A 12,538-nucleotide genomic window follows, 5' to 3' on the forward strand; every position below is an offset into this window, starting at 1 on the left:
GATTATACACAAAAGGAAATAAGAAGGAAAATAAAACATTTTACTACAAAAGACCAGCTAAACACACAAGAAGACAGTAATTCAGAAAATAAAGGACAAAATGCTATAAGGTATATGGAAACACCAGTAAAATAACAATTATATTCCTCCTTACCAATAATTTCTTTAAATGCTAATGAATTAAATTTAGCAATCAATAGACAGAAACTGGAAGAATAGATTTTAAAAATTTCTCTATATGCTGTCTACAAGAGACTCATTGTAGATCCAAAGACACAAATAGGTTGAAAAGGAAGGAATGGAAAAATATATTCCATTCAAATAGTAACCAAAGATAGCAAGGTAGCTATACTAACATCAGACAAAACAGACTTTAAATCAAAAACTTGGGGAACCAATGGCAAGATGGCTGACTAGAAGCAGCTACTGTGCGTCACTCTCACAGAGAGGAGATAGAGTAACCGGTAAACACCAGCTCTTCAACTGGATAGTTCTGGAGGACACATTGAGATTCATTAAAGAAGCAACATGACTCACAGAGAGCAGACAGGAGCAAGACAGGACATCCACCCACCTGGGATCGGCATGGAGTCAAGGATGTCTCCCCACCTCCTTTGGTAAGTGAGAGTCCCCGGGGACCTACACTTCTACCATGGACTGTTGCAATTCTGGGCACAGGAGATCTCCCCTGACCTCTTCTCCCTGGGACCTCCAGACTGACACTCTGCATGCAGTCTGGGCAGAGCCACTACTCAGGCCCATGGGGAGCCCCAAGGGCCTTGGACTCCTGAGGGCCCTGGTGCCAGCTGCCACAGCTCCACCAACAAAGGAGGTGAGGATCTCTCATGTGGCCCCAGGATAGGAGCCACGTTCACGATGCTGAGGAGCAGACGAACTGTAGACCTCACCTCTGCTGCACCTGGACAGGCAAAGTCTACTTCCCTGGGACCCCAGTGTAGCCACCTCACCCCTGTCTGAGCATTTGGGCTAGTAGCAGCTCTGTATTTCTTTGGGACAGAGTTCCCAGAGGTAATCGACAGGCCCACCACTTTTCTGCTGCCAGAGCCCCTGCCCCTACTGTCCTCAGGCTAGGGAGGGAACAAAGAGCACAAGAACTACTGCAGGCCTCCAGCACACTACAGCTGCTTTATGGAAAAGCAACCAGACTGTTTTCCACATGGGTCCCTTTGCCTGCCACTCCTCACTGGGCAGGGCCTCCCCACACGGGCCTCCAGCACAACCGTTCTGCCCCTGCCTGATCACTTCATTTGGTGGTGGCTCTGCATTTCTCTGGGGAGGAAATCCTAGCGACAACCCACAGGCTCTCTGTAATTCCACTGCAGTGGTCCGGCCCTTGCTGTCCTTGGGCCGGGGAAAGAATAAAGACCCGGATGACTTTGTTGGCACCCCCAGCAAGCCACAGTTGCCATATGGAGAAGAGCCTGGTCTCACTTCCCTGTGAGCCCCTAGCTGCCTGCACTTGACCGGCAGGACCCCCAGCTTGGGCCCACAGTGCAGTCACTCCACCTCTAAAGGTTTCAATCCGCAGTGGTTTTGTGTCTCTCTGGTGGAGTTCCCAGAGGTAACTGACAGCCCCTCTGCCATTGCCATGGCAGCACTTCTGCCCTTGCTGCCCTGGGGGTGGGGGAAGAACAAAGAGCCCAATCACTTTGCTGGCACCTCCAGCACACAACAGGCACCATAGGAGTGGAGCACAATCTCTCCTGTGAGCCCCTGGCCCCCTGCTCTTCACCAGGCAAGGGCCTCTAGGATGGGTCCAAAGTGCAGCTGCCTTGCCCCTGCTTGAACATTCCCATTGGCAGTGGCTCTGTTTCTCTGAGTGGAGCTCCCAGAAGCAACAGACAGCCCCTCTGCCACTGAATAAAGACCCTGGTTGCTTTGCTGGCACCTCCAGCATGCCACAGCCACCATACAGAGAGGAAATCAGTCTCTCTTCTCTATGAGCCCTTGACCCCCTGCTGTTCACCAGGCAGGGCCTCCAGCTCAGGCTCATAGTACAGCCACCCCCACTTCCCCAGCTGAGCATTCCCATTGGCAGTGGCTTTATGTTTCTCTGGGGTGAAGTTCAAAGAGGCATCTGAAATCCCCTCTGCCTCTGCCACTGCAGTAGTACCGGCCTTTGCTGCCACCAGGCTGGGGAAGGAACAAAGAGCCTGGGTGCTTTGCTCACACTCCAGCATGCTGCAGGCACTTTTGGAGAAGAGGCCAGACTGTCTTCCCCATGAGTCACTCCACCCCACCTGCTCTTTAAGAGGCAAGACTCCCTGGCTTGGGCCCACAATGCAGCTGCCCCACTCTTGGTGATCCTTCCGATTGGTAGTTGCTCTGTGTTTCCCAAGAGAAAGGGAAAGACCCTCTGCCATTGCCACTGCTAAAGTCCCCACACCTGCTTCTGCCAAGCTGAGGAAAAAAGCAGAAAGCCTGAGCTCACCCCAAGGCTGCAGTGCACAGCCCACGAGTGCCAAGCCTAGATCTGGGAGAGGAACACACACTCTCAGAGCACTAAGAGGGAGCACAGCTGCAATTGTGAGGAAATACAGAGGAGCCTGTCTACCAGCCATTACACTTCAGCTCCATCTACTGGATTGCAGCTGAAACATCAACACCAAAAATATTTTGCTAATATATGCCCCTATGAAACCAAGGACAATTCAGCCACAAATAATGTCCCTTCACAACACCTCAGCCCTCTGAAAACATCCAGAAATGAAGCTAACTGACTGTACTCAAAATTACATAACAGTTAAAGAACCATCAGCCCCTTTGGGAGGCCGAGATGGATTACTTCAGTCAGCAGGTCAGGAGTTCAAGACCAGCCTGACCAACGTGGTGAAACAGCATCTCTACTAAAAATACAAAAAATTAGCGGGGCATGGTGGCAGGTGCCTGTAATCCCAGTTACTCAGGAGCCTGAGGCAGGAGAATTGCTTGAACCCAGGAGGCAGAGGTTGCAGTGAGCCGAGATTGTGCCATTGCACTCCAGCCTGGGCAATCAGAGTGAAACTCTGTCTCAAAAATAAAATAATAAAATAAAGTAAAATTAAATTAAAAAGAACTATCAGCCCACACAGATAAGAATGAAGCAGTACAAGCACTCTGGCAGCTCTAAAAGCAAGAATGTCTCCTTACTTCCAAATAACTGGCTCCCCAGCAATGGTTCTTAACCAGAATGAAATGGCTGAAATGACAGAAATAGAATTCAGAATCTGGATGGCAACAAAGATCATAGAGATTCAGGAGAAAGTTGAAACCCATTCCAAGGGATCTAAAAACTCCAGATTCAACAATGCAAGAAATGAAAGATAAAAGAGCCATTTTAAGAAAGAACCAAACCGAGCAGATAGAGCTGAAAAACTCACTATAAGAATTTCATAGCTCGATTAGAAGTATTAACAGCAGAATAGACCAAGCTGAGGAAAGAATCCCAGAGCCTTTAGAAAGGTTCTTCAGATTAACTCAGACAAAAATTTACAAGAATTTTAAAAACTGAACAAAAGCTCTGAGAAATGAGACTATGTAAAGAGGCCAAATCAACAACTCATTGGTGTCCCTGAAAGACAGGGAGAAAGAGCAAGCAATTTGGAAAGCATATTTGAGGATACTATCCATGAAAATTTCCCCAGCCTCACTAGAGGTGACAACATTTAAATTCAGGAAATGCAGAAAACCCCTGCAAGATACTGTACAAGATGACTATCCCCAAGACATGTGATTATCAGATTCTCCAAGATCAACATGAAAGAAAAAAGATTAAAGGCAGCTAAAGAAAAGGGGCAGGTCACCTACATAGGGAACTCATCAGGCTAACAGCAGACAATTAAGTGGAAACCCTAAAAGCCAGAAATATTGTGGGCCTATATTTAGCCTTCTTGAAGAAAAATTCTTTTTTTTTTTTTTTTTTTTTTTTTTTTTGAACAAACCCTCAAATGTTTATTCAGGCTTCTAAGATCACCCTCTTTCCATTGTACCATACTACCTTCTGGAAAAAGTAAAGCAAACAACCCTCTCAGATATAAATGCAAACCCCTTCTGTCAATTAAAGTAAATAAATAAATAAATATGAAAAGGAACAGTACCAGGTTGGATTTACAAAACAAAGCAAAAAACCAAACAAAAAACCCCTTGAAGAAAAATTCTAACCAAGAATTTCATATTTAGCCAAACTAATCTTAAGCTTCATAAGAGAAGGAAAAATAAAATACTTTTCAGAAAGGCAAATGCCAAGGGAATTTATTACCAACAGACCTTCCTTACAAGAGGTCCTTAAGGGAGTGCTAAACATGAAAACAAAAGACCATTATTGGCCATCACAAAAACACACTTAAGTACATAAGACCATTGACACTATAAAGCAAACCCACAATCAAGTCTACATAACAACCAGTTAACAATACAATGATGACAAGATCAACTCTGCACATATCAATATTAACCTTGAACATAAACTGGCTAAACATCTCACTTAAAAGGCACAGAGTGGCAAGTTGGAAAAAGAAGCAAGACCCAACTCTGTGTTGTATTCAAGAGACCCATCTAACATACAAGGAGACCCACAGGCTCAAAGTAAAGGGATGGAGAAAGATCTGTCAAGCAAATGAAAAACAAAAAAAGAGCAGGGGTTGCTAATATTATTTCAGACAAAACAGACTTTAAACCAACAATGATCAAAAAGGAAAAAGAAGGGTGTTGCATAATGATAAATGGTTCAATTCAACAGGAAGACTTATCTATCTTAAATATACATGCACCCAGTGCTGGAGTATTCAGACTCATAAAACAAGTTCTTCAAAACAAATGAAGAGACATATAACCACATAATGGTTATATATGACTTTAACACACCACTGACAATATTGGACAGCTCATCAAGGGAAAATACTAACAAAGATATTCAGGGCTTAAACTTGACACTTGACCAAATGGACAGAACACTCCACCCAACAAAAAATAGAACATTCATTCTTCTCATCTATCCATTGCACATACTCTAAAATTGACCAGACACTCAGCCACAAAACAATTCTCAACATACTAAAAAAAATAAACAAAATCAAATGAACAACACTCTCAGATCAGAGTATAATAAAAATAGAAATCAATACAGAGAATATCTCTCTAAACCATACAATTAAATGGGCATCAAACAATCTGATCCTGAATGAATTTCAGGTAAATAATGAAATTAAGGCAGAAATCAAGAAATTTTTTGAAACAAATGAAAACAAAGATATAACATACCAGAATCTCTTGGACACATCCAAAGCAGTGTTAAGAGGAAAGTTTATTGCACTCAACATCCACATCAAAAATTTGGAAAGATCTCAAATTAATAACCTAATATTACCACTACAGGAACTAGAAAAACAAGAGCAAACCAAGCCTAAAGCTAGCAAAAGAAAACGAATAACTAAAATCAGAGCTGAACTGAATGAAATGGAGATGAGGAAAACCATACAAAAGATGAATAAAACCAAAAGTTGGTTCTTTGACAGAAGAAATAAGATTGATAGACCCCTAGCTAGTTTAATAAAGAAAAAAAGAGAAGATCTAAATAAACACAATCAGAAATGACAAAGGGGAAATTACCAACAACCCCACAGAAATGCAAAGATCCCTCAGAGACTATTATGAACACTTCTATGCACACAAACTAGAAAACCCAGAAAAAAAGTTAATAAATTCCTGGAAACATACAACCTCCCAATATTGAACCAGGAAGAAATTGGCACCCTGAACAGACCAATAACAAGTTCCAAGATTGAATCAGCGATAAAAAATCTACCAACCAGAGAAAGCCCTGGTCCAGAAGGTTTACATCCAAATTCTACCAGCCATATAAAGAAGAGCTGGTACCAATCCTACTGAAATTATTTCAAAAAAATAAGAAAGAGGGACTCTTCCCTAACTCATTCTAATATCAAAACCTGGCAGAGACACAATGAAAAAAGAAAACCTCAGGCCAATACCTTTGATGAACATAGATGCAAAAATCCTCAACACAATACTAGCACCATTCTAATATCAAAACCTGGCAGAGACACAATGAAAAAAGAAAACCTCAGACTAATACCTTTGATGAACCTAGATGCAAAAATCCTCAACACAATACTAGCAAATCAAATTCAGCAGCACATTAAATAGCTAATCCACCGTGATCAAATAGGCTTTATTTCTGGGGTGCAAGGTGGATTCAACATAGGCAAATCAATAAATATGATTCATCATATAAATAGAACTGAAAGCAAAAACCACATGATCATCTCAAAAGACACAGAAAAGTATTTCAATAAAATTCAACATCACTTTATGTAAAAAACCCTCAACAAACTAGGCATCAAAAGTACATATCTCAAAATAATGAGTCATCTGTGACAAACTGACAGCCAGCATCATACTGATGGGCAAAACTGGAATCATTCCCCTTAAAGACAGGTACAAAAAAAGATGCCCTCTTTCACCACTCTTATACAACATAGTACTGGAAGTCCTAGCCAGAGGAATCAGGCAAGAAAAGTAAATTAAAGGTATCAAATAGGAAGTCAAACTATCTCTTTCTTCACAGATGACATGATTCTACACTTATAAAACCCCTTAGTATCTGCCCAAATGCTCCTAGATCTGTTAAACAACTTCAGCAGAGTTTCAGGATACAAAATCAATGTACAACAATCACTATGAATACGATCCATCAGTAACATTCAAGCTGAGAGTCAAATCAGGAATGCAATCCCATTCACGACAGCCACAAAAATAATAAAATTCCTAGGAATACAGCTAACCAGAGAGGTGAAAGATCTCTACAATAATAAATTCAAACACTGCTCAAAGAAATCAGAAATGACACAAACAAATGGAAAAGACATTCCATGCTCATGGATAGGAAGAATCAATGTTGTTAAAATGGCCCTACTACCTAAAGCGATTTATAGATTCAATGCTACTCCTATCAATCTAATTATGTGACATTTTATACATAATTAGAAAAAATCATTTTATAGTTTATGTGGAATCGAAAAGAACTGGAATAGCCAAGGCAATTCCAAGACAAAAGAACACAGCTAGAGGCATCACACTATCTAATTTTACTACAAGGCTACAGTAACTAAAGCAGCATGGTACTGGTACAAAAGCAGACACATAGACTTATGGAGCAGAATGGAGAGCCCAGAAATAAAGCCACACACCTACAACTATCTGATATTCAACAAATCCAGAAATAACAAGCAATGGGGAAAGGACTTCCCATTTAATAAATGGGTTAACTGGCTAACCATATGCAGAAGATTGAACCCGGATGCCTTCCTTACACCATATACATAAATCAACTCAAAATAAATTAAATATTTAAATAAACCCTAAAACTATAAAACATTAGAAGAAAACCTAGGAAATACCATTCAGGACATAGCCCTGGCAAAGACATTGTGACAAAGATTCCAGAAGCAATTGCAACAAAAAGAAAAATTGACAAATGGGACCTAGTTAAACTAGGGAGTTTCTGCACAGCAAAAGAAACTATCAATTGAGTAAACAGCCTACAGTATGGAAGAAAATATTTGCAAACTATGCATCTGACAAATGTATAATATCCAGAATCTATAAGGAACTTAAATCAACAAACAACCACATCAAAAAATGGGCAAAGGATTTCAACAGACACTTCTCAAAAAAAAGACATACATGCAGCTAATAAGCATAGAAAAATGCTTATTATCACTAATCATTAGGGAAATGCAAATCAAAACCATAATGAAATACCATCTCACATCAGTCAGAAGGCTACTGTTAAAAAGCCAAAAAGTAACAAATGCTGGCTAGGTTTCAGACAAAAGGTAACACTTATACACTCTTGGTGCAAATGCACATTAGTTCAGCCACTGGGGAAATCGGTTAGGAAATTATTCAGAGAGCTAAAAACAGAATTACCATTTGAGACAGCAATCCCATTGTTGGGTATGTATCCAAAGAAGTATGAATTTTTCTACCATAAAGACACATGCACATGTATGTTTATCACAGCACTATTCACAATAGCAAAGACATGGAATCAACCTAGATGTCCATCAATGATGGATTGGATAAAGGAAATGTACATATACACCACGGAATACTATGCAGTCATAGAAAAGAATGAAACTGTGTCTTTTGCAGCCACACAGATGGAGCTGGAGGTCATTATTCTAAGCAAATTAATGAAAAAACAGAAAACCAAATACCACATGTTCTCATTTACAAGTGGAAGCTAAACATTGAGCATACATGAACAGAAGGAAGGGGATAATAGACACTAGGCGCTACCTGAGGGTGGAGGGTGGGAGAGGGGTAATATTAAAAAAAAATACCAGTTAGGTATTATTCTGATTACCTGGTGACAAAATTATCTGTACACCCAACCCCCGCGACCACAATTTACCCATGTAAGGAACCTGCATATTCACCCCTTCAACCTAAAATAAAAGTTGGAAATACATAAATCAAAAAATTGTTATAAGAGATGAAGAAAGACATTATATATTAATAAAATATTCAGTACAGCAAGAAGATATAACAATTGTGAACTTGTACACACATAATAATAGACCATCTTGTATGAAGTAAAAATTCACATAATTGAATGGAAACATAGATTCTTTACAGTAACAGCTGGGGACTTAAATACTCCACTCTCAATAGTGGATAGAATAACCAAACAAAAAAAAATAAGCAAGGAGATAGGCAATCTGAACAGCACAATAAACTAACTAGATCTAACAGACATATATAGAACACTCTTCCCAAAGACCAGAGAATACATATTCTGGTCAACTGTGCATGGGACATTCTTGAGGATAGACCATATATTAGATCACAAACAAAACTGGATAGATTTTAAAAGACAGACATCATACAAAGTATCTTCTCCATCCACAACAGGATGAAGTTAGAAATCAGTAACAGAAAGAAGACTGAAACACTCACAAATTTGTGGAAATTAACACACTCTTAAACAACCAAAAGGTCAAAGAAGAAATGACAAAAGAAATTAGAAATTTTTAAGAGATGAATGAAAATAAAAACAGCATACCAAAACTTTGGGGACACAGTAAAATAAGTGCTAATGGAAGAACTTATACCTAAAAATACTTGAATTTTAAAAAAAAGATCTCAAATCAACTACCAAACTTTAGAACTTATGGAACTAGAGTAAGCTAATCAAACAAATTCTGAAGCTAGCAGAAGGAAGGAAATAAGTAAAGGTTAGAGTGGAGATAAATTAAAGAGAATAGAAAAACAATACAAGGATAAACAAAGCAAACATTGGTTCTTTGAAAAACTTTAGCTAGATTGACTATGACAAAGACATATAAGACTCAATAGAATAAGAAATGAAAGCAAGGTCATTTCTTCTGATTCTATAGAGTTAAAAAGGATTATAAGAAAGTAATATAAATAATATTACGGCAACAAATTGTATATCCTAGTAGACATGGCCAAATTCCTGGAAATACAAAGCCTACCAAGACTAAATAACAAAGACATAGATCATCTGAATAGACTTGTATGTAGTAAGGAAATTGAATCAACCCAGCAAAGAAAAGCCCTGGATCTGATGGCTTTACTTGTAAATTCTACCAAATATTTTTAAAAGAACTAACACTAATCCTTTTGAAACTCTTAACAAAAAAAAGTTGAAGAGGAGGGAACAATTTCTAACTCATTCTGTAAGGTCAGTAATGCCCTGATAGCCAAGCCAGGAAAAGATGCTATAAGAAAAGTACAGACCAATATATTTTTTAAGCATGGATTCAAAAATCTTCAAATATCAGTACACCAACTTCAATAACATATTAAAATTATCGTACACCATACCAAGTGGGATTTTTATTATGGCAATGCAAGCATGGTTCAACATACAAAAATGTATCGATGTAATATACTGCATTAACAAAATGAATGGAAAAAAAAGATCATCTCAATTGATCCAAAAAAAGGATTTGACAAAATTAAACACTTTATGATTAAATAAAACACTCAGCAAAGTAGAAATAGAAGGAAACTACCTTTGCATAATAAAAACCATAATGGAAAAATTCACATCTATTATCACATTCAACTATGAAAGACTGAAAGCTTTTCCTCCAAGATCAAGAAGACAACAATGTACACTTTTTCCACTTCTAGTCAACAGAGCATTGGAAGTACTAGTTGGAAAAAATAGGCTAAAAAGGGAAATAAAAGGCATTCAAATTTGAAAGGAAGAAGTGTAATTATCTCTGTTTGCAGATATGTAATCTTATATGTAGAAATCACTAAAGATTCCACAAGAGAAAACTGTTAGAATTAGTAACCAAATTCAGGAAGGTAGGAGGATATAAAATGAACATAAAAATCAATTGCATTTCTATACACCTACAATGAACAATCCTAAAAGAAAATTAAGGAAACAATTCCATTTACAATAGCATCAAAAACAACATAAAACTTAGTAATTAAGTTAACCAGAGAGATGAAAGACTTGTAAAATGAAAAATACAAAACTGCTGAAAGTGGCAGAGATACAAATAAATGAAATTGTTTTCTATGCTCATGGATTAGAAGACTTGATATTGCTACCATGTCAATACTACCCAAAATGACCTCCAATTCAAAGCAATCCCTATCAAAATATCAACTAAGTTTTTACAGAAATAGAAAACTACATTCTTAAATTCATATGGACTCCCAGAAAGTGTTGAATAGCCAATACAACCTTGAAAAGGAAGAATAAAGTAAGAACTTACACTTCCTTATTTCAAAACTTAATAGAAAGCTACAATATTCACAACAATATGGGAAAGGCAGCATAAATACAAACAAATAGATCGATGGAATCAAATGGACAGCCCACACATAAACCCTTGCATAGATGGTAAAATGATTTTCAGCAAGGATTCCAAGATTATTCAATAGGGAAAAGACAGTCTTCAATAAATGTTGCTGGCAAAAGTGTATAGCCACACTCAAAAAATAAAATTCCACCTTTACCTAACACTATATGCAAAAATTAACTCAAATTGATCAAATACTTAAACATAAGAGCTAAAACTATAATACTCTAAGAAGAAAACATAGGGGGAAAGCTTCACAACATTGAATTTAGCAACAATTCAAAGGCGTAGGCAACAAAACAAAATATAAAGTAGACTTTTAAAAAATTAACTGTTTTGTACATCAAAGGACACTATCAAAAAAGTAAAAAGGCAACCCACAAAATTGGGAAAAATTGTGCAAGTCACATATCAGAAAAGAGATTAATGTGCAGAATAGAGATACTCAAAAATTGAAACAATAAAAAAACCATTGATTCAATAACAGACAAATAACTTGAATAGTCATTTCTCCAAAGATATGATTTCTTAGTAAGCACATGAAAAGATGCTCAACATCACTAATTATTAGGAAAATGCATCGAAACCACAATGTGATACTTCATACCAACTAGGATACGTATTATTGGAAGGAAGGAAGGAAGGAAGGAGAAGGGAGAATTGGTGAGGATGTGGAGAATCCAAAACAATTGTCCACTGCTGGTGGGAATGTAAAACAATATAGCCACTGTAGAAAACAGCATAGCAATTTCTCAAAATATCAAAAATATAATTAGCATCTGATGCAGCAAATTCCACTTTGGGGTACACACCCAAAAGAATCTGAATCAGAGACACAAACAGATATTTGTACAGCCATGTACATAGCAGTGTTATTCCCAATAGCCAAAAGATGGAAGCAATTCAAATGTTCATCAATGGATGAATGGCTAAACCAATGTATACATACAATGGACTATTAATCAATTTTAAAAGTAAGGAAATTCTGATATATGGTAGAACATTATGAAGCTTAAAGACATTGTGCTAAGTAAAATAAACCTGTCACATAAGGCCATATATTGTATGATTCTGGTCTATATGAGGTACTTAGAGTACTTGAATTCATAGAGACAGAAAGTAAAATGGTGGTTGCCGCAGGCTGAAAGAAGAGCAGAATAGGGAGCTATTATTTTATGGGTCCATAACTAGATTTTTGCAAGATGACAAAAGTTCTGGATACAGACAGTAGTAATGATTGTCCAACAATGTAAAAATACCTAATGCCACTAAACTTTAACCTAAAAGTGGTTAAAACAATCACTTTTATGTTATGTATATTTTACTACATTTTAAAATAATAAATGGGAAAAATAGCATATTTCCACTGTAGCAATAATCAGCAGTGAACAAATTAAGATAAAATTTGCAGTACTACCAGAAATTATAAAGCATCTAGGAGTTACTTTGATAAAGAATTTTTAAGGCTTCTCTAGAGAAAAATTTAAAACCCTATTAGAGAGCAGAAAATAAGACCTGATTAAATGGGGGAGGCACTCCATCATCCTGGATAGGAAATCATAATGTTAGAAAAATGCCCCTGGTGGAAGCTTGGCCGGATGGCTAGTCACCCCACCCTGAGCAGCTCTTCTTTCTCAACCTCGCCGTGGCACTTCTTTGCAAAGCTGCCA

This window comes from Pongo pygmaeus, chromosome 8 (genome assembly GCF_028885625.2).
Source record: "Pongo pygmaeus isolate AG05252 chromosome 8, NHGRI_mPonPyg2-v2.0_pri, whole genome shotgun sequence".
NCBI lineage: Eukaryota > Metazoa > Chordata > Mammalia > Primates > Hominidae > Pongo > Pongo pygmaeus.